Source organism: Prionailurus viverrinus, unplaced genomic scaffold (assembly GCF_022837055.1).
Source record: "Prionailurus viverrinus isolate Anna unplaced genomic scaffold, UM_Priviv_1.0 scaffold_51, whole genome shotgun sequence".
NCBI lineage: Eukaryota > Metazoa > Chordata > Mammalia > Carnivora > Felidae > Prionailurus > Prionailurus viverrinus.
This window is the reverse complement of record NW_025927614.1, coordinates 2793746-2815480: the sequence shown is the minus strand read 5'-3', so window position 1 is coordinate 2815480 and position 21735 is coordinate 2793746. Positions and strand designations below refer to the sequence as shown.

General features: G+C 39.9%; 1 protein-coding gene across 11 annotated transcripts in view; it reads left to right on the top strand.

Annotated features, from left to right (window-relative positions):
- The window catches only part of ZMYND11 (zinc finger MYND-type containing 11), a 135011-nt gene that overhangs the window by 22706 nt on the left and 90570 nt on the right, over positions 1-21735 (top strand). The window contains exon 1 of one of the 11 annotated variants that reach the window (XM_047848052.1): positions 333-528. The exons of the other annotated variants lie outside the window; for them this stretch is intronic. The gene's annotated coding sequence lies outside the window, so the exon portion shown is untranslated. Of the gene's footprint in view, positions 1-332; positions 529-21735 lie in introns of those variants that run through there. 11 annotated transcript variants of the gene reach the window in all.

Here is a 21735-nt window from a genome sequence, read left to right as displayed (position 1 = left end):
GCTGGGAGGTCCACAAATCTGTAAGCTGGAGACAGGAAAGCTGGTGGTGCGTTCCTGTCCAAGTAAAGCCAGGGGAGCTGATGGTGTAAATCCCCGTCCCAAGTCAGAAGATGAGATGAGCTGACCAGCCACCCTAATAGGCCCAGGCCCCCCGTGGATTGGAGGAGGCCCGCTTTTGTGGGGAGGGAAGTCGCTTTACTGAGTGCACCCATTCAGATGTTGATCTCACCCAGAAACTTTCTAACCAGCCTTGGGCTGGTGGCCTGTGAAATTGACATGTAAAATTAATCGTCTCAGGAGGCCTCACCATTGCCTTTTATTTTCTTTATAGGACTTGGCACTGTCTGAATTCATCTTGTTTTTATGTGTATTGTCTGCCCGACCCCCTTTCTGAGTTGTCTACCACGTCCTGAGTACCTAGAGCAGTGCTAGGCAAACAGGCGCTCATAAACCTGTGTATGTGATGACCCAAAGGCTGGTTTTTAACAGGAGAACATCATGAAAGCCTTGGCTGCTGAAGAGACTACCGTAAGACTGCTTCTCTCTTTTCTTTACTGCCCCGTAAACAAAATTAGGTATGCTTTGTGTGAACTGCTGTAGACAGCTAACAGTAGTTTCCTTTAATATTATAGAGTTGGTGGTTAAGTGTTCGAAACACTTTAGTAAAAGTAGTTAAGAAATCACCTCCCATTTGTAATGACATGGATGGAGCTAGAGAGTATTCTGCTAGGTGAAATAAGTCCATCAGAGAAAGACACATACCATATGATCTCACTCATATGTAAATTTAAGAAACAAATAAGCAAAGGGAAAAAGAGAGGCAAACAAGGTACACTGTTAACTATAGAGAACACACTGATGGTCACCAGAGGGGAGGTGGGTGTGGGATCAAGGATGCACTTGTTATGAGGAGCACCGGGCGATGTATGGAAGTGTTGAATCACTATATTGTACACCTGAAACTAACATAACACTGCCTGTTAACTAATTGGAATTAAAATAAAAACTTAAAACCACTTCAATTAAGAGAAAACAAAGTTATGCCAAGAATACAATGTATGTGCTTGTAACTTCATAAACTTAACTGATGACATCAGTTTATATCACTGGTTAAAATTTTCGTCCAGGGGCATCTGGGTGGCTCAGTGGGTTAAGTGTCTGACTCTTGATTTCGGCTCCCATTATGATCTCCAGGTTTGGGAGATCAAGAAGTGGGTCGGGCTCTGCACTGACAGCAGGGAGCCTGTTTGGGATTCTCTCTCTCTCTCTCTCTCTCTCTCTCTCTCTCTCTCTCCCTCCCTCCCTCCCTCCCTCCCTCTCTCTCCCTCTCTCTCCCTCTCTCTCCCTCTCTCCCTCCCCTTCATCTGCTCATGCTAACTCTCTCTTTCTCAAAATAAATAAGTAAACATTTACAAAAAATTTTCCTTGGCCCAACAATGTGGAAATGCAAAGTTAGTGGTGTTGTCTAAAAGCAAATATTTATACCTCTTTGCTATATATTTTTGTGAGATACTTGTATGTCTTTGCTTTATAAGGAGAGAGACATTTATGTTCTATTTAATTAATTTTACATTACGAAATGTTTAAAAAAAAGTCTTTATTCTCTTTCAATCTTTTATATCTTACCAGTTTTTTTGTGCCTGTACCAATCACTAGTTACTAGTTTTACTCCCTCTTGTTTGCAGATGACATTCTTATGAAAGGAAGTTTGTTTTTTCCTTGAATAAAAAGTTTTCACATTTCACAAAATTTAAGCCTTTTATATTTATGCTGTTATAAGAACTGTTAAATACTGGAGGTTTTAATAAAATTTTCTGTACATTAATATCAGTTGGATTTGGACACATTACCCACTTTGGGTAAAATTGAAATTGTTTAAGGCAAGGCAGAAAAACTAACAGTTTGGGTTTCACACTGCAGTTCCCAAATTTTTAGATGAAGATGATATGCCCATTTTGTTTAATAAATTGTTTAAAAGAGAAGTTATAACTCAGATCGTTCATAGTTTCATAGTTTGATTCTTTGCAGACTTCCATTTTTATGATGAAATCTGTAGAGATGGCAAAACTGTAGGTTGTCATTTTCTGTGTGCTTGTTTCTGACATGTTCAAGATGCAACATGAAATTTCTTTTTTTTTTTCTTAATGTTTATTTATTTTGAGAGACAGAGCATGAGCAGGGGAAGGGGCAGAGAGAGAGAGGGAGACACAGAATCTGAAGCAGGCTCCAGGCTCAGAGCTGTCATCATAGAGCCTGATGTGGGGCTGGAACCCATGAACTGTGAGATCATGACCTGAGCTGGTCAGGTGCTTAACTGACTGAGCTACTCAGATGCCCCTGTGAAATTTCTTGATGCAGATATAATTGACATATAACACTGTATTAGTTTCAGGTGTACAGCGTGATGATTCAATATATTTATATATTGTGAAATGATCACCACAATGAGTTTAGTTAACCTCTCTCACCTCACATACATATTTTTTCCCCTTGTGATGGCATCTTTTAAGGTTTACTCTCTTAGCAGCTTTCAACTCAACACAGTAAAGTATTGGTAACTGTGGTCACCATACCGTCCTTGACCTCCCCAGGGTTTACTTATCTTAGAACTGGAAGTTTGTACCTTTCAACCTCCTTCACCCCTCTTCTGTTTCTGAGCTTGTTTGGTTGTTTTCAGATTCCACAGGTAAGTGAGATCGTAGAGTATCTGACTTATTTCATGTAACATAATGCCCTCAAGGTTCATCTGTGTTGTTGCAAATGGCAGGGCATCCTTCCATTTTTATTGCTGAATAGTATTCCAGGGCGCGCGCGCATGCGTGTGTGTGACATTTTCTTTATCTGTCCATGAACACTTAAGTTGTTTTTGTGTCTTGGCTGTTGTAATTTATGCAATAATGAACAAGAAGGTGTAGATATCACTTTGAGATAGCAATTTTATTTCCTTCCAATAAATACCCAGCAGTAGAATTGCTGGGTCATGTGGTAGTTCTGTGTTTTCTTTTTTCTTTTGAGCGTCCTCCATACTGCTGTCTGTAGTGGCTGCACCAGTTTACAACCCCACCAACAGTGCACAAGGGCTCCCTTTTTCTCCACATCCTTGCTGACACTTGATATTTCTTGTGTTTTTGATGGTAACCATTCTGACAGGTGTGAGGTGATATCTCATGGTGGTTTTGATTTGCATTTCCTTAATGATTACTGAAACGTTCAGCACCTTTTCATGTACTTGTTGGCAGTCTGGATGTCTTTTTTGGAAAAATGTCCACTGCAATTAAGCAGATATCGCAGTAGAGCGAAATGAATTTTTTGGTTTCCTAGTGCATGTAGAAGTTATGTTTACAACATACCATGGTCTGTTAAGTGTGCAATAGCATTATGTATGAAAAAAAACACTATACATACTTAAAAATATTAGTAAAGAATGCTAATCATCACCTCAGCTTTCAGCAAGTCAAAATCACTGGTCACAGATCACCATGGCAAGTAGAATAATAACAAAAAATATTTTGAGAATTACCAAAGTGTGGTACAGACATGAGTGAGCGGATGCTGTTGGAAAATAGCACCAATAGACTCACTCTTCGCAGAGTTGCCACAAATGTTTAATTTGTAAAAAATGTAGTATCTGTGAAGCAGAATGAAATCAAGTGCAGTAAGAGAAGTTGCCTATATTGAGACCCTCTGCTACTTTTTTAATTGGATTGTTTGTTTTCTGTTGGGTTGCATGAGTTATTTGTATATTTGGGGGATTAACCTCTTATCAGATACATGATTTGCATATATTTTCCCCATTCTGTAGGTTGCTTTTCATTTTGTTGATGGTTTTGTTTCTTGGGCAGAAGCCTTTTGGTTTGATGTAGTTCCACTTGTTTATTTCTGCTTTTATTGCTTTGCTTTGGTGTCAAATAAAATATATGTATATATGTATATACATATATATGTATATATATATATGTATGTATGTATATATATATATATACATACATACATATATATATGTATGTATATATATATATATATACATACATACATATATATATACACACACATATATATATAGCCGAGAGACCAGTGTTTAGGAGCTGGCCCCTTGTATTTTCTTGTAGGAGTTTTAAGGTTTCAGGTCCTAGGTTCAAATCCATTTTGAGTTGATTTTTGTGTATGCTGTAAGGTAATGGTTCATTTTTATTCTTTTGTAGTGGCTGTCTTGTTTTTGAGACTGTCTTTCCCCATGGTGTATTTTTGGCTCCTTTGCCATAAAGTAATTGAACATATATGTGTGGGGTTTTTTTCTGGGTTCTCTTTTGTGGTTCATTGATCTATGTGCCTGTCTTCATGCCAGTACCATACTTTTTTGATTACTATAGCTTTGTAATACCATTTTTGTCTATAAGAACTTTTCTTCCGGTTTTACTGAGAAGTAATTGACATACAGCCCTGTATAGTCTAAGGTACACACCTAATGATTTGACCTCTAGATTGTGAAACGGTTACCATAAAGTTTAGTTAATATCCATCATCTCTACAGATATGAAAAGAAATAAAAGAACAAGAAAAAGGTGATTTTCCTCATGATGAGAACTCTTAGGATATACTATCTTCACAACTTTCAAATGTACCACACAGCAGTCTGTCTTAGCTCTCCAAATAACATAGTTTGCAGTCAGGAAGTGTGATGCTTCCGGCTCTGTTCTTCAGGATGGAAAGGTTTTAATTATACATGTGTACCCCAAATTTCTATTGAGATATATTTATTTGCCTCCACAGGCTACTTTATTTTGCACTCTTTGGGGATTATTACATTCAGACTTAGTCATATGACAAATACTTGTTGACTACCTGCTGTGTGTCAGGCTTGTAGGACATCATGCTGGACATTGGTGAGCCCCTGTTCTACAGAACACACATTCTGGAAGGAAGTAGAACAAGCCATTACAAGAACTGTGCTGTGTGAGAACGGCCCTGACAGCTACAGGGTAGATGGCTGTGTAAGCTCATGGCAGCAGCTTTTATATTTCAGGAGCTTGAGGCTGACTGCAAGACCCTCATCATTTCCCCACTTTATGTGATTGAGCGGTAGAAAATTGAGTACTGCCCTTTCACTGTTCTTTATTTTTTTAAGTTTATTTATTTTGAGATAGAGAGAATGAGCATGAGCAGGGGACGGGCAGAGAGAGAATCTCAAGTGGGGTCCATGTTGTCAGCACAGAGCCCAACATGGGGCTTAGTCTCATGAACTGTGAGATCATGACCTGAACCGAAACCCAAGAGTCTGGTGCTTAACTGACTGAGCCACCCAGACACCCTTACTAACTATTCTTTTACTATTGATCTCAGTACCATGGAGTATTCCCAAACACAAAATGAGTGTTTTCCTTAGTATTCACTAGATTTGGAAATGTCCATTATTTTCAGATCTGACTAGGATTATTGCTAATTTGCATATATTTCTGTTATGTTCATAATAAAGGGCAATTACTCCTTTTCTGGTTTGGATTCATCTCCTGGCTTTCCAGAGAGGTTATCTATTCCTTCCCTCTTGGAGAGTCTACCTTAGCCTTTCCAGTGAATCTTAACTGGATCTCAAACATTTTCAGGTCTTTTGCATTTGAAATAAAAGTTCAAATGTGTCTTTTGGCAAAACCTGGTAAATTGAACATATATTCTTTCCTGAAATCCAATTAAAAAGAGTAAAGTTCCTAAATGTATGAGGACAGAATGTATGAGCTAGACTAGGGTGTAGAAGAGCTGTCGTGAGCATTGTGTAAACTGGAAAGAAGTGGGTGAAGTGTTTTCGATTTAGCAGGCAGGGTAGCTACGTGCCTGCAGAGGGAAGGACCAAGAAGCATGCCAGGTGTGTCCCAAAATAGGGGAAGTCTCGGGAATTAGAATTAGTGGGGTGGTGGGGCGCCTGGGTGGCTCAGTCAGTTGAGCGTCCGACTTTGGCCTGGGTCACGATCTCACAGTTCGTGGGTTCGAGCCCCGCATCGGGCTCTGTGCTGACAGCTCGGAGCCTGGAGCCTGCTTCGGATTCTGTGTCTCCCTCTCCCTCTCTGCACCTCCCAGCTCATGCTCACACTCTGTCTCTGTCAAAAATAAATAAAACTTAAAACAAAATTTTTTTTAAATGAAAAAAAAAAAAAACCTAGAATTAGTGGGGTGGGGAGTGGGTGGGGTTAATGACAGGATGATTTGTCCTCGTCTGCACAATACTGTGCACAGCCCGCTCACGACCCTCCTCTGTACTACAGACCTCATGGAAAGGACAGACCAGAGCAGTTCTGATCTAGGTCCACCTGAAAGTGGGTGAGGCCACGTTGAAAACGGTTGGGAGGAGGTCTAGACTCCCACTTCTGGCCATGAAGGACCACTTGCTACTATGCTTGTGTTCCCATCGCGGACCGTGGGGAACATGGGTAGGATCTGGGAAGCAGTTGTTTGCAGGCCCTGGATGATGGGCAGCGTAGGACTGATCCCTGAGATGAAGGGACAGGAGGTGAATGCCACCATTGCCCTGTTCTCTGCCTGGGGAAGGTCCTACTGGAGCCCCAGTGGAACATGGGGTCCTGGGGAGCTAAGAGGCAGAGAGTTGAGAGTTGAAAGTGTGGGTTATTGCATGGAGAGGGGGCGACTTATGTCCCAGTTAGGAATAGTGTTTGCTCTGTCCTGAAAATACAGACATTGAGTATTGATTTAACCAGAAATTGGGGCATGATTTTCTCGAGCAGATACAAGGAAGGATGAGGGTGGGGGAGGAATGTGTGTGAAAGAGATGAATTGACATAGGGTAGGAAGTCTGTGGATGAGGTAGGATAATCATGTTATTTATGGATACTGAAGTAAGTACCAAAAAACAAGACTACAAGTGGTTGACCGTGATCTCTTTAGGGTGGGAGTGTTGGCACTGTTTGGTTAAACGAAATCTTACACACGTATTTTAAGTTCAATGAAGATAAAATTCAGATAAACCACAGACCACGTGACATCCGTTTCTTTCCTGCTACCTCTTCTGGGTCTGTCTTCTGGAGTTTGTTCTGTCCCTCCACCTCCCACTTACTCCTAAGCTGCTCGTCTGGCTGTGGGCAAAACTGCTCTTGCTGCGGGTCACTAGTGACCGGCCTTGTGCCACACCTGGTGGATGCTTTTCAGTTCTTTTTGTGACTTCTCGGCAGCACTCCTCCCTCCTTGAAATCCTGTCTGTGCTCACTTGCGTAAGGCAGCTCTCCCAGATGTGCTCCTCAGTCAGGTCCTCTCTCCCCAGCCCTCATGTCCTTCATCCCGCTATCTCATCAGCAGATGTTGGTCCAGTGTCGCGCTCTACTCCGTTCTGTCTTGGGCAGTGGGATCTGCCGTGATGGTTTCAGTCAGCGTGTGCTTTCGGCTCCTCAGCACCCTGACCGCACCTACTCCATGCCCCCCTTGGGAGGTCTGAAAGAGACCTAGGACTTGGTAGGTCCAGACCCAGAGCCCACAACACTCCCCTCTGCAGTCACGGTCTTCACCCTAAACTCCACACGCCAGTTGAAAACACCCCAGTGCAACATGCTGTGTAAGCCAGAAACCTTGACATTCGCCTCACCCTCATTCACAGCCCAAAGTCAAGCCCTGGTGATCTTTTCTCCTCTGATATGTATGCCGTAGCAGGGGTAACCTGAAAACCCATTGTTTTCCAAAGCTCCTGTTGGCCTTCCTTGCCGTTTGCCTGTTTTTCCTTCAACTTCCTCCCTCCTCCCCCTCTGCCTCGTCCTTTCCTTCTGTCTCTCCCTTCCCTCTGCCCTCTTTTTTACCCACCCCCTTCCTCCTCTTTAACCCTTTTTGAAATCAAATTTGCTCTTCCTGGTTGTATAGGCTAGAGCTCCAGTTCACATGCAGGGTGTTTTCTTTCTGGGCTGATAACAACTGGGGAGATGTTTCTGTAGGTCTCCTCAGGGGTGGTTCGTGTTCTGACCGTGGCATATGGCAGTGACGACTGTGAGGGTTTGTGACAGTGAGAAGACTGTTCTTGGTTTTATTCTGAACAAGGCCATTGATCTTCATGCAGAGCCAGGAGTAAGCACAGAGGTGCTCTGGCTGGTTGTGGCACCTCCATGGACTCTGCAGATTCAGACACAAGTGTTCCCGCTGGTTTTCAGTGTGTTTGGCCGAGGACAGAAGCTCTGCAGACAGGGCGGTTATCACTGTTACTGTGAGAACAGCTGGCCCTTCTTCCCTCACGCTCCTCTCGCACCCAGGGCAAGGCACCTTCTGTGGCTCCCTTGAGGGACCCCTCCCGCACAGGCTGTGGTCCCTGAGGGTTTGGCCGGGCCCCACAGAGCACTTTGTCTCCGGTGTGTAGCCCGGCGCCGTGGGTGTGCGCTGAGTGTTTGCCACCGAGGGAAAGTACGTGTGACATGATGTGACAGCAGTGGTCTGAGAGCCTTGGCTGACGGTCTGCTGTCCACCTACGGGGAAGCTGAATTAGCGTCCTGCATCCTGGTCCTGGCACTCTTTGTGCTTGATGTAGTTTTTCTCAATAAACAGTTTATATGGATTCCATATTAGTTGCCCATCAGAATTTCTCATTCCTTTTCAGACTCATTTGTGAAGTTGAAGAAAATAGGCACATTCAGACTCCATCCCACAGTCTTTGGCACTACATACATGGTTCCTTGTTGGCTGGTGTTGGATGATGTATCTGCTGGAACTTGCATCTTGGTTTTGCTAGTACTGAACACTAATAGATGCCGTAAAATTCATAGTACTTTAAAAAAGGATTTTAGGGGCACCTGGATGTCTCCGTTGGTTAAGTGTCCGACTCTTGGTTTTTGCTCAGCTCATGGTCTCACGGTTCGTGGGATTGAGCCCTGTGTCGGCTCTGTGCTGACTGTGTGGAGCCTGCTTGGGATTCTGTCTCACTCTCTCTCTCTGTCCCTCCCCTGTTTGCTCTCTCTCTCAAAATAAATAAACTTAAAAAAAGTTTTTAAATAGTAGTTTAAAACTCAAATATAGTTATCTGTACCTTTAACTTAATAGAAAAAGATAATCTACTGGCAGTAAATGATTATTGCAAAGAGTACTGTGAAAGGCATTTAAAAACCCAAGAATCAATTAAAGGATTCCTTTTTGACATTCAGATTCGTCGCATTAAAGAAATTTGTATCCTGCTGAAATACACATAAAATTTACTGCAGTCCATCCCATACCTTTTCATCTTGTAAAACTGAAAATGTACCCATTGACCGCTAACTCCCGTCCCTCTGCCCCCAGCCCCTGGCACCCACCACTCCACTGTCTGTGACTGATTGTGACCATTCCGAGGATCAGAATTGTGGGGGATGTGTCTTTTTGTGACTGGCTGGCTGGTTTCTCTCAGCATGATGTACTCGGCTTATTCATGTTGTAGCATGTTGCAGAATTTCCTTCCTCTTTACACTGAATAGCATTCCCTTTTATGTAAACGTCACGTTTTGTTACGCATTCATCTGTGGATGGACACTTGTGTTGCTCACATGTTTTAGCTATTGTGAGTAATGCTGCTGTAAATGTGGGTGTACAGATACCCCTTCAAGACTCTGCTTTCAGTTCTGTGGGGTATATACCCAGAAGCGTAATGGCTGGATCATATGATAATTCTATTTATAGTTTTTTGAGGATCCTCAATACTGATGACCACAGTGGCTGCACTATTTTACATTTCTACCAACAGTGCACAAGGGTTCTCTCTTCTGTGTCCTCACTAATGCTAGTTTTCTGCCTTTTTAAAAATAGTAGCCATCTAATTATTGTGAGGTAGTATCTTATTGCAGTTTTGATTTGCATTTCCCTAATAAATCCATTACGTTTTCAAGTAGTAGTCTTTTAAAAAAATTTTTTTAAGTTTCTTTATTTATTTTGAGAGAGAGAGCACATGGGAAGGGCAGAGAGGGAGAGAGGGGATGCCAAGCAGGCTCTGTGCTGTTAGTGTGAAGCCTGACATGGGGCTCAAACTCAGGAACGGTGAAATCATGAACTGAGCCAAAATCAAGAGTTGGACGCTTAACCGACTGAGCCACCCAGGTGCCCCTCAGGGATGGTCTTTTAAGTTAACCGGTCTGTTTACAGATCTGATGGTCCTACTTCAGGAATTAGTGCAACATACTCCTTTTAAAGCTTCATGTTCCTTTTAGCATCAATTCAGGTCTTAGAACATAAAAGATTAAATGAACCCCGAGCACCTTGGTTTGATGTTTTCCAGCTAAGCTGTTTAGGGGGCAGATGAGAGTTTCTAAAGGCTCCTGCCATCACCTACTCACACCTTCTCAGAGCCCGCACCTTCCTTCTTTGTCGTGCATTTTGGTTTTAGTGAGAAAGGGAAGCATCACATAAATTTAGGACAGATGCACTGTTACGATAATTCAGAAATTTCTTGAAAGCAGAGTTTGCCATTTCCCTTGAAGGAGCATGAAATAGGTGAGGACGAGCAAGGTGATACGTCTTCACCATTCCACAGCTGCCCACAGAAGATCTCTGGAGATTACTTTCCCTTCTCTGATTGGCAGGGTGTCCTTGGAATGTGTCTGATCGCATCCGTTCTCTTCGCAAAAGCTCAGTGTGGCTTAGTTTAAAGGTAGTAAGACACACAGACTTAGGCTTTTGTGTATGATTCAGTCTTTTATTTCAACATCTGTGTTACAGATTTCCAATTGGCAAATAAATATAAAATCTAGATGGAAATGGTTTGGTGTTATTAATTTAAAATTTTAAGGCAGTTTGAAAGGAATACAGAATTGTTAATAGCTCGTGTTTGTAAGTCCCAGTTTCTTTCCTGCAGTTATGTGAAAAATGATAGGTGTGTATCACTATTTGTGATTTACTTAAATAACAAATGTTAGTTTTCAATGGTATTATTTATATCGTATTACCTTTCTGCCTCTTAAAAAAATTTGAAGAAAGACCTATCCGTACAGGAACGTGAATATGGCATCATCAGCATAATCCATGGCTCAGTGAATTATCGCTGAGTAAATATACCCATATAATCACAACCCAGGTGGAGAAACAGACTCTTGGCAGCATTGCAGAATGTGGAGGAAGAGTTCTTCCTTCTCGTCACTGCCCTGGTCCTAGAACTTCTGTGATCAGCTGTTTTTGAACTTTTTGTATTTGGTTCTCATGTATTATTTTGTGAGTGGTTTTCCAGAGAATCATTAGTTAGTTCATTCAGTTTCACTGTTAATGTAGTTGTTATGTTTCATGGTATGACTAAACCACAATATTTTTATCTAGTCTACTGGTAGTGGAGGTTGAGTTACTTCCAGTTTGGGGTTTTTACAAATACTGCTGCTTTGAAATTCTTGTACATATCTTTTGGTGACCATGTGCGTGCATTTCTGTTGGGTATATATACCTAGGGTAGAATGTTCAACTTTAACATATAATTCCAAACTGTTTTTGAAAGCAGTGTACCACTTTATACTTAGCAGAGTACGTCAGAGTTCTTTTGGCTCTCAGTTTTACTGGCCTAATGATACCTCTTTTTAAACGAATTCTTAATTTTAATGTAGCCCTATTTAGCAATTTACTGTTTGTAGGTACCCTGTGTAAGAAATCTTCCTCCCCACCCCAAAAAAGGAAATCTTTCCCCATTTCAAGATCATGAAAATAGTATGCAACATTTTCTTTTAGAAGCTTATGTGTTTGTATCTGTAATCTGTAGGGAATTAATTTTGGTGTGTGTTGTACCGGTTGTCTGATTGTCTTTTCCCCATATGGGTATCTCGTTGATCTGGCATTATTTATGGAAAGCATTACCTTAGATCCACTGCTCTGAGTGCCGTCCTTGTCACATAAATCTAGTGTCCATGGATGCATGAGGCTGTTTTTGGGTTCTTTGTTAGTTTCCATGAGTTTATAACTGTTTTGGTCTCTTGCCTTAATTGCTGTAACTTTATAATAAATTTTGATACATGGTATCAGATCTTCCAATTATAGCTTATTTGTTATGGTCTTGTTACTTATTTGTTGTTTTCATTTTATTACTGGCTACTGACCATTTAAATTTCTGTATAAATTTCAGAATCCTTTTGTTAATTTATACACAGAAAATTCTAGAATACTGATTGGATTTGTACTGGATTTTAAATCCATTTGGGGAAGAATTAACATTTTAATAATACTACTCTTTCTAATCTGTGAATATAATATATTCTATCATTTAAGGCATTTTTACTTTTTCTCAATAATGTTTTATGGCTTTCTGGATAGAGATCTTGCATATCTTTGGTTACATTTCTGACTTTTTTTGGCGACATTATAAAATTGTAATTTTTTTCATTTATTCATTGTTAGTTGGGTTGATCAATGAAAGGCAAAACTGCAACCTGCAAAATAAAATGTGTGCATTTATTTGGGGTCTTAAGGATTGCCCTCTGGGAGACACAGAGTTGACTAAAGTCAATAGTGTGCTCCAGAGAGATAGAGGAGGTTAGAGTTTTTAAAGAGGAAAGAGGGAATTTATATAGCTGGTTTTTTTTTTTCTAGTTTCGGTTATTTTTATTTATTTTATTTTATTTTTTTAAATTTTTAAATTTTTATTTTTTATGAAATTTATTGTCAAATTGGTTTCCATAGATATCCAGTGCTCATCCCAACAGGTGCCCTCCTCAATGCCCATCACCCACTTTCCCCTCTCCCTCACCCCCCCATCAACCCTCAGTTTGTTCTCAGTATTTAAGAGTCTCTTATGGTTTGCCTCCTTCTCTCTCTGTAACTTTATTTTCCCCCTTCCCCTCCCCCCGGTCTTCTGTTGAGTTTCTCAGAATCCACATATGAGTGAAAACATATGGTATCTTTCTCTGCCTGACTTACTTCACTTAGCATAACACTCTCCAGTTCCATCCACGTTGCTACAAATGGCCAGATTTCATTCTTTCTCATTGCCAAGTAGTATTCCATTGTATATATAAACCACATCTTCTTTATCCATTTGTCAGCTGATGGACATTTAGGCTTTTTCCATAATTTGGCTATTGTTAAAAGTGCTGCTATAAACATTGGGGTATAAGTGCCCCTGTGCATCAGCACTCCTGTATCCCTTGGGTAAATTCCTAGCAGTGCTGTTGCTGGGTCATAGGGTAGATCTATTTCTAATTTTTTGAGGCACCTCCACACTGTTTTCCAGAGCAGCTGCACCAGTTTGCATTCCCACCAACAGTGCAAGAGGGTTCCCGTTTCTCCATATCCTTGCCAGCATCTCTAGTCTCCTGATTTGTTCATTTTAGCCACTCTGACTGGCGTGAGGTGGTATCTCAGTATGGATTTGACTTTATTTCCCTGATAAGCAGTGACGTTGAGCATATTTTCATGTATCAGTTGGCCATCTGGATGTCTTCTTTAGGAAAGTGTCTATTCATGTCTTCTGCCCATTTCTTCACTGGAAGACCCTGAATAGCCAAGGTAATACTGAAGAAGAAAACCAAAGCGGGAGGCATCACAATCCCAGACTTTAGCCTCTACTGCAAAGCTGTAATCATCAAGACAGCATGGTATTGGCACAAAAACAGACACATAGACCAACATGAAATAGAATAGAGACTCCAGAATTGGACCCACAAATGTATGGCCAACTAATCTTTGACAAAGCAGGAAAGAATATCCGATGGAAAAAAGACAGTCTCTTTAACAAATGGTGCTGGGAGAACTGGACAGCAACATGCAGAAGAATGAAACTAGATCACTTACACCATTCACAAAGATAAACTCAAAATGGATGAAGGACCTGAATGTGAGACAGGAAACCATCAAAATCCTAGAGGAAAAAGCAGGAAGAAACCTCTCTGACTCAGCAGCAGCAATTTCTTATTTTACACATCTCCAAAGACAAGGGGATTAAAAGCAAAAAAGGAACCATTGGGACCTCATGAAGATAAAAAGCTTCTGCGCTGCAAAGGAAACAACAAAATGACAAGGCAACCGATGGAATGGGAAAAGATATTTGCAAATATCAGATAAAGGGGTAGGATCCAAAATTTATAAAGAACTCCCCAAACTCTACACCCGAAATACATAGTTGTTTTGAATGAAGTGTGATTGGTACTGGTCTGGCTACCGTTAAACAAATCTACACCTGATTGCTTGCTAAGACTACTGCTAGGCAGGAAGTCCATTTATGTCCCTTCTAACATGCAACAGATGCCTTGGCTTTTAAGCTGGGTTCAGCAACAATTCTGAGACTGAGACCTGAGGTATACTTGAGCCCACTTCCTCTCTGTTCTCCTGGCTCTTTTAAATCACTCTCTTAGTGCTTTCTTCATTGTATTCTCTCCGTTCTACATAAATAGGTAGTTTTCTGTACGGATCTTCTACCCATCCACTAATACTCTCAAAGGCATTTATTAATTTAATTCATATGTAGATTTTTTTGATTTTTCCATAGTGAGAAGCATGTTATCTCTGAATGACAGTTTTAATTATTCTTTTCCAATCTGTATATATCTTCTTATTTTTGCCTTATTGCACCAACTGGGTCTTCTGGTACAATGTTGAATAAAAGTGGTGAGTGTGGGTGCCTTAACTCATGCTTATTTGTAGAGATAAAACTTTCAACATTTCATTGAGTCTGGTTTTTCTGCCGTTGGTTTTATGTAGATACACTTTTGCAGATAGAGGAGCTTCCCCTCTATTCCTATTTTGCTTTGAATGTTATGAATGGTTGAAGAATTTTATCCAATGTTTTTCTGCATTTATTGAGCTGAATTTATGATTATTCTTTATGATTATTAATGGGTGAATTGCTAGGATTCTAACAACCTTGGTCACACTGTATTGTGCTCTACATATGTCTGGACTTGATTTGCTAATATTTTGATTAGGATTTTTGCATTCATGAATATGAATGGCCTATAATTTTCTCTCAGTGACCCTTTTCAGGTTTTGATATCAAGGTTACATTGATGTCACATAACAACTTATGGGCATATTTCCTTTTTCTTTTGTCGGAAAGAGTTTCTGAAAGATTAGTGGTTTTTTTTTTTTTTTTTTTCTTCTTGAAATGTTTGGTAGAATATAAGGCGAAGCTATTTGGTTCTGGAGTTTTTCTTTGTGGGAAAGTTCTTAATTATCAGTCCAACCTCTTTTAATAGTTAAAGGCTTGTTTGCGGTTTCTGTTTCTTTGTGTCTGTTTTGGTAGTCGTTTGGTAGCTTAACCAAGGATTTATCAATTTTGTCTGTCTTTTCAAAGAAGCAGTTTTTCCTTTTATTGAGTCTCTCTTTTGTATGTTGTCTAGTTTATTGATTTCTGTTCTGTGTGTGTGTTTGTAGTTCCACTGTTTTGGTTTAATTTTTGATTTTAGATTTTCTTGAGATGGATGTTTAGATTATTGCTTTTTAGCGTCCCTCCCTTTTATGATATACGTTCAGGCTATAAATTTCTTTTTAAGTACATCTTAGAACTTTTGATGATTAGTATTTCATTCCTTTCATTAAATTTCCTGATTCTTATGGTGATTTTTTTCATCGACCTATAATGTTATTTAGAACATAGCAATTTGGGGGTTATCTTTTGTTACTGATTTCTTCTTCAGTTCTACCTTAGGCAGAAAGCAAACTATAATTTCAGTCCTTTGAAATTTGTCAAGACTCGCTTTACCCGGTGTGTGATCAATTTTATAAACATTCCATGTGCCTTTGAAAGGAATGTGTGTTCTGTATTTGTTGACTGCAGAGGTTTATGTAAATGAGGTCAAGTTTGTTAAATGTTTTTGTAAATCTTCTCTGTTTAGTAGTCTCCTTTGTCAGTTATTGAGAGAAGTATGTTAAAAATCTGTTATGACTGGATTTGTTTTTCTTTCAGTTTTGTCAGTTGTTTTGCTTTCTATGTTTTGACACTATGCTAAGGATATAAATCTTAAAATATTTTCTAATGGGTTGAGTCTTTTTATTATAATGAAATTACCCTGTTTTTCTTTAGTAACACTTTGTTATTACGCTCTTTCCAGCTTTCTTTTTGATAATAATTCTGCATGGTATATGTATATATGTTTTTACCCTTTACAAACTTTTTGTGTCCTTACATTTGAGATCTGTCTTTTGCGAGTAGCATACAGATGAGTTTTTGTTTACATCCATGCTCAAAATTGCTGTCTATTACTGAAGCTACACTGTTTAGATTTAATGTAGTTACTGATATATTTGGGTTTTAATCTGTCATTATAATCTGTTTTGTATTCATCTTGCTCCTTTTTCTTTCTTCTTTGTTGTGTTGGGAGTGGTGTTCATAAAGCAGTATTCTTTAACCTCCTTCTGATAGCTTGGTGGTTATATGCTCTTTTAGAGGTGGTATCTTTTGTCCTTGATGTATCAATTTCTAAAAATTTTTTAATTTTTTCCAGATAATGCAAGGAACTTACACATAAATTATGTGTTCTAAATGTAGAAGACATTTTTGTTGTTTTATACAATCAGTATTTATTTAGATTTACCTACGTCTGTCCCCTTCTCGTTGCTCTGAGTCTCTTTCTGCAATTTCTGAGTTGTCCTCTGGGATTCTTGTTCTGTCTGAGGAATGTCTGCATTCGTGGGACTGCTGTCGTGAAGTCTTGTCTCATATTACATGATGCCTTACTCAGCTTTCAGTTTTGCAGGCAGAACAGTTTTGATTGGCAGCTCTTTTCTTGGAGATCTTTGAAGACAGGATTTCTTTATCTTCTGACTTCCATTGTTTTGAGAAGTCTGCTTTTGAGGGTAGTATGTCTTTTCCTGTGGTGTCTTTTAAACCCTTCGCATTTATCACTGGTTTCCAGCAGTTTTACTGTGAAATGCCTGGGTGGAGTTGTCTGTGTTCACTTGCTTTTGCTTTCTGGGAAGGATTCTTGATTGTGAAGCTGAATGTCCTTCGCAGTTATGGAAGATTATCAGCCACTCTCTGTTCTGCTTCCTTCTTCCTTTCTCTGTTCTTAGGGTCACAGTGGAATGCAAGTCAGACCTTCTCAAGCCTATCCATGTATGCCTCATGCTCTTGTTGATCCATGCTTTCTTCTGCATGCTTTCTTTTGAAAATAGTTCTCAGGTTCACGAACTCTCTTTTTATCTGTATCTAATCTGGTGTTGAACCCTTCATTGAGTGCTTTAGTTATTAAACTTTTTCAGTTCTGCCCTTTTCATTTAGCTTTTTGTATTTCATGTTCTCTGCTGCAGTTTTCAGTCTTGTAATTTCTTGAACATATCAAATATTGTTATTTTTTAATGTTTATTTTTTTATTTTTGAGGGAGAGAGAGTGAGCAGGCAGGGGAGGGGAGAGGGAGACAGGATCCAAAGCAGGCTCCAGGCTCTGAGCTGTCAGCAGAGAGCTGGACACAGGGCTGGAACTCACAAACAGTGAGATCATGACCTGAGCCAAAGTTGGACACTTAACCGACTGTGCCACCCAGGTGCCCCAACAAGCATTGTTATTTAAAAAAAATTTTTTTATGTTTGTTTAGTTTTGAGAGAGAGAGAGTGCGAGTAGGGGAGGGGCAGACACACACACACACACACACACACACACACACACACACACATCTCAAGCAGGCTCCAGGGTCTGAGCTGTCAGCACAGACGCGAGGCTTGAACTCAGGAACAGCAAGATCATGACCCAAGCCAAAGTCGGGTGCTTAACCGACTAAGCCACCCAGGCGCCCCAAGCGTTGTTGTTGTTTTTTTTTTTTTTTTAAATTTTTTTAACGTTTATTTATTTTTGAAACAGAGACACAGCATGAACGGGGAAGGGGCAGAGAGAGAGGGAAACACAGAATCGGAAGCAGGATCCAGGCTCTGAGCCGTCAGCCCCGAGCCCGACGCGGGGCTCGAACTCGCGGACCGCGAGATCGTGACCTGAGCTGAAGTCGGACGCTTAACCGACTGAGCCACCCAGGTGCCCCCCAAGTGTTGTTACTTTAAAGGCCATGTCTAATCCCTCACCATCTAGAACTCTTCCTGCAGTTTGTATTGTTTTTGTTTTGCTTTTCTTGTTTTGGTGATACTGTCTTACTCTTTGTGGATTTGGTTATTTTTACGTGTGTTCCAGATCCTGTAATGAAAAACTATAGGTATGAATTGAAACTCAGGAGGATGTTATCCAGAGAGGGTTTATGTTTGCTTCTGACTGACAGACGGCTAGGGTCCCCAGTAGTCCTGGATTACATTAATCTCATCAGCAGTTGAGATGATTTGAAGTTTAAGAAAATGGTAATTTTGTAGTTAATTAGCTACTTTCATTTTTTGCTAGGTAATTATTTTATGCGTGAAGAATGAATTCTTTGTAGTTTTCTTACTCGTAGGATGCAGCACTTTGGTGTCTGAATTTAAAATTTGGAGGGATTACAATATTCCCCTCCTCGTGGTAGGCACTCACTGCTGATTTTAATCGTCTTAGCCTTGTGTCTGCTGAAAGCTTTGCTGCTTTCAAAACCGCCAGGTGCTTGTATAGGAGAAATGTGACTCTATACACAGGGTTTACCTCTTGGTTTTCTGTTTTCCTCAATCTTAAATTCTGTAAGTTTTCAGTGCTCTGTTTGATGACTTCAAATAGGTTTTTTCTTCTCAGTTCATCTTTTCAGGTTCTCATGAGCAGGTACTTTGCTATTACCAAACTACAGCATTCTGTATAGTAAATTTTATTCCAGATTCCCAACAACTAATGAACATATTGTATGCCTAACTAGTCATATACAACTCAGTTTTCTTCGAAGTAATTACATGTATTTTTTTTAAAGAACAGGTATAAATTAATAAGTTCATGTATCTCAGTTTTCATAGATTTCCTTTCAAATATTGTTAACCAAAATATGGCTGTAGCAAATAGTTGTTGTACTTTTTTTTTTTTTTAATGTTTATTATTTTTGAGAGAGAGCGAACAGGAGAAGGATAGAGAGAGGGAGACACAGAATCTGAAGCAGGCTCCAGGCTCTGAGCTGTTGGCACAGAGCCCGATGCGGGGCTCAAACTCACAGACTGTGAGATCATGACCTGAGGTGAAGTCGGACGCTTAACTGACTGAACCACCCAGGTGCCCTTGTAGCTAATAATTTTTATAATGCTGGGGTAAATACTACTTCTTTGATGGTTCGTGGCCAACACTCATTCAGAGACTGATAAAAGTCAAAGATAAGTCCTTTAAAGGGAATAAATTCAGATTCATAAAAAGTATTCATTGTGGGGAGCCTGGGTGGCTCAGTCGGTTAAGCGTCCGACTTCGGCTCAGGTCATGATCTCGCGGTCTGTGAGTTCAAGCCCCGCATCGGGCTCTGTGCCGACCGCTCAGAGCCTTGGAGCCTGTTTCAGATTCTGTGTCTCCTTCTCTCTCTGACCCTCCCCCGTTCATGCTCTGTCTTTCTCTGTCTCAAAAATAAATAAACGTTAAAAAAAATTAAAAAAAAAAAAGTATTCATTGTATTGTTTCTATTTTTCTCACATAACAGATTATTTCTGATACTAGGTCCATTTTATTATGATTAAAATATTTTTTATTTTGTGAAATGATGGTAAAACCAGTGTCTTTGTTTGGTTTGCTGTGTGTAACAAAGTGCTACAAACTGGGTGGCTTGTAAACAATAGACATTTATTTCTCACAGTTCTGGAGGCTGGGCGTCCATTCAGGGTGCCGGCAAGGTTGAGTTACAGGCCTTCTAACCCAGGGAACTATTGAATTCTCCTTCTGTTGTACATGGTAGAAGGACCAAGAGATATTTTTATGGGGACATTAATCCCATTCATGAAGTCTCTACTCTCCTCATCTTCTAAAGGACACACCTCCTAGGATACCATCACTTCAGGCACTAGGTTTTTTTTTTTTAGCACATGAGTTTTGGGAAGCACATAGATGGACACCATGACCAGGTGAAAGTTATAGATCAACATTAGGAAATCCATCGATGTAATACATCACATTAGTAGAAGGAAGGAAAAAAGTATTGTATCAATTGAAAACTAGGACCTGTAGGACCTTCCTCAACATGATAAAGGGCATTGATGAAAACCCAAACTAATACTATACTCAGTGATGAAAGACTGGAACCTTTCTCCTTAAGATCAAGAGCAAGACAAAGATGCCCGCTTTCATTACTGCTGTTCAACATCGTGCTGGCAACCTTGGCGAGAGGAATTGGACAAGGAAAAGAAATCAAAGGCATTCAAATTGGAAAAGAAGCAGTGGAACTGTATTTGCTAACATGGTCCTGTTATTTAGAAAATTCAAAAGAAATCCACAAGAAAGTTATTAGAACTAGTAAGTTCAGCCAAGTTGTAGGGTAATCAGTTGGGTTTCAGTACACCAGTAGTGAACAATCAGAAAAGGAAATTAAAGCAATTCCATTCACCTTGGCATGTAAAAAACGAAATACCTAAGAGTAAACTTAACCATTGGAGGTGAAAGACTTGTACACTATAAATTATAAAACATTGCAGAAGGAAATTAAAGAAGACCAGAATAAATGGAAAGACATCTTGGGTTCATGGATGAGAAAACTAAATACTACCCAAACCAGTATAGAGTTTGGCACAATCCCCATGAAAATTCCAATGGCCTTTTTTTCCCCTCCAGAACGAAAAAGCCAATCTTGAAATTCATGTGGGATTTGAAAGGGCCCTGGATAGCCAAAACAATCTTGAAAAAGAACAAAATTGAAAGACACACACTTCACTGTGTCAAAACTTGCTTCAGAGCTACAATAATCAAAACAGTGTGGTACTGACATAAGGATAGACGTATGGAATTTAGAAATCTGAAATAAATTCATACACATTTGGCCAATTGATTTGTTTTTCATTTTAATTTTGGCATAGTAAACCTATGGTGTTATATTGATTTCAGGTGTACAATGCAGTGATTCAGTACTTATACACACACACACACACACACACACACACACACACACACACACACACACACACACCCAGTGCTCATCATGACAAGTACACTTCTTAATCCCCTTCACCCATCCCCCCACCCCTCCCTTCTGGTAACTATCAGTGTCCTCTGTAGTTAAGATTCTGTTTCTTGATTTGCCTCTTTTTATTCCCCTTTGCTCATTTGTTTTGTTTCTCCAGTTCCACATGTGAGTGAAATCATACTGTGTTTGTTATTCTCTGATGGACTTATTTTGCTTAACATTATACTCTAACTCCTTTATTATGGCTGAGTAATAGTCCATTGTGTATATATATACATCTTCTTTATCTGTTCATCTATTGATGGACACTTGGGCTGCTTCCATCATTTGACTATTGTGGATAGTGCTGCTATAAACGTCAGGGTGTATGTCCCTTTTAATTAGTATTTTTGTATTCTCTGGATAAATGCCTAGTAGTGTGATTAGTGGATGATAGGGTAGTTGTTTAGAGAGACCACAAGTGTGGGAGAGGGGCTGAGGGAGAGAGACACACTCTTAAGTAGGCTCCACACTCAAATTGGAGCCCAGTGCAGGGCTTGATCCCACAACCCTAGTATTGTGACCTGAGCCAAGTATCATGACCTGAAATCAAGAGTCAAATGCTTAACAAACTGAGCCACCTGCGTGCCCCTCATAGAGTAATTCTATTTTTAACTTTTTGAGGAACCTCTATACTGTCTTCCAGGTTTGGCCAATTGATTTTTGACAAGGGAATTAAGTCCATTCAATTAGGAAACCATAGTGTCTTCACAAGATAGTGCTGGGATAACTGGATTTCCACATATAAAAGAATGAGTTTGGATTCCTTCCTTATACCATAGACAAGAATTCAAAATGGTTCAATGACTG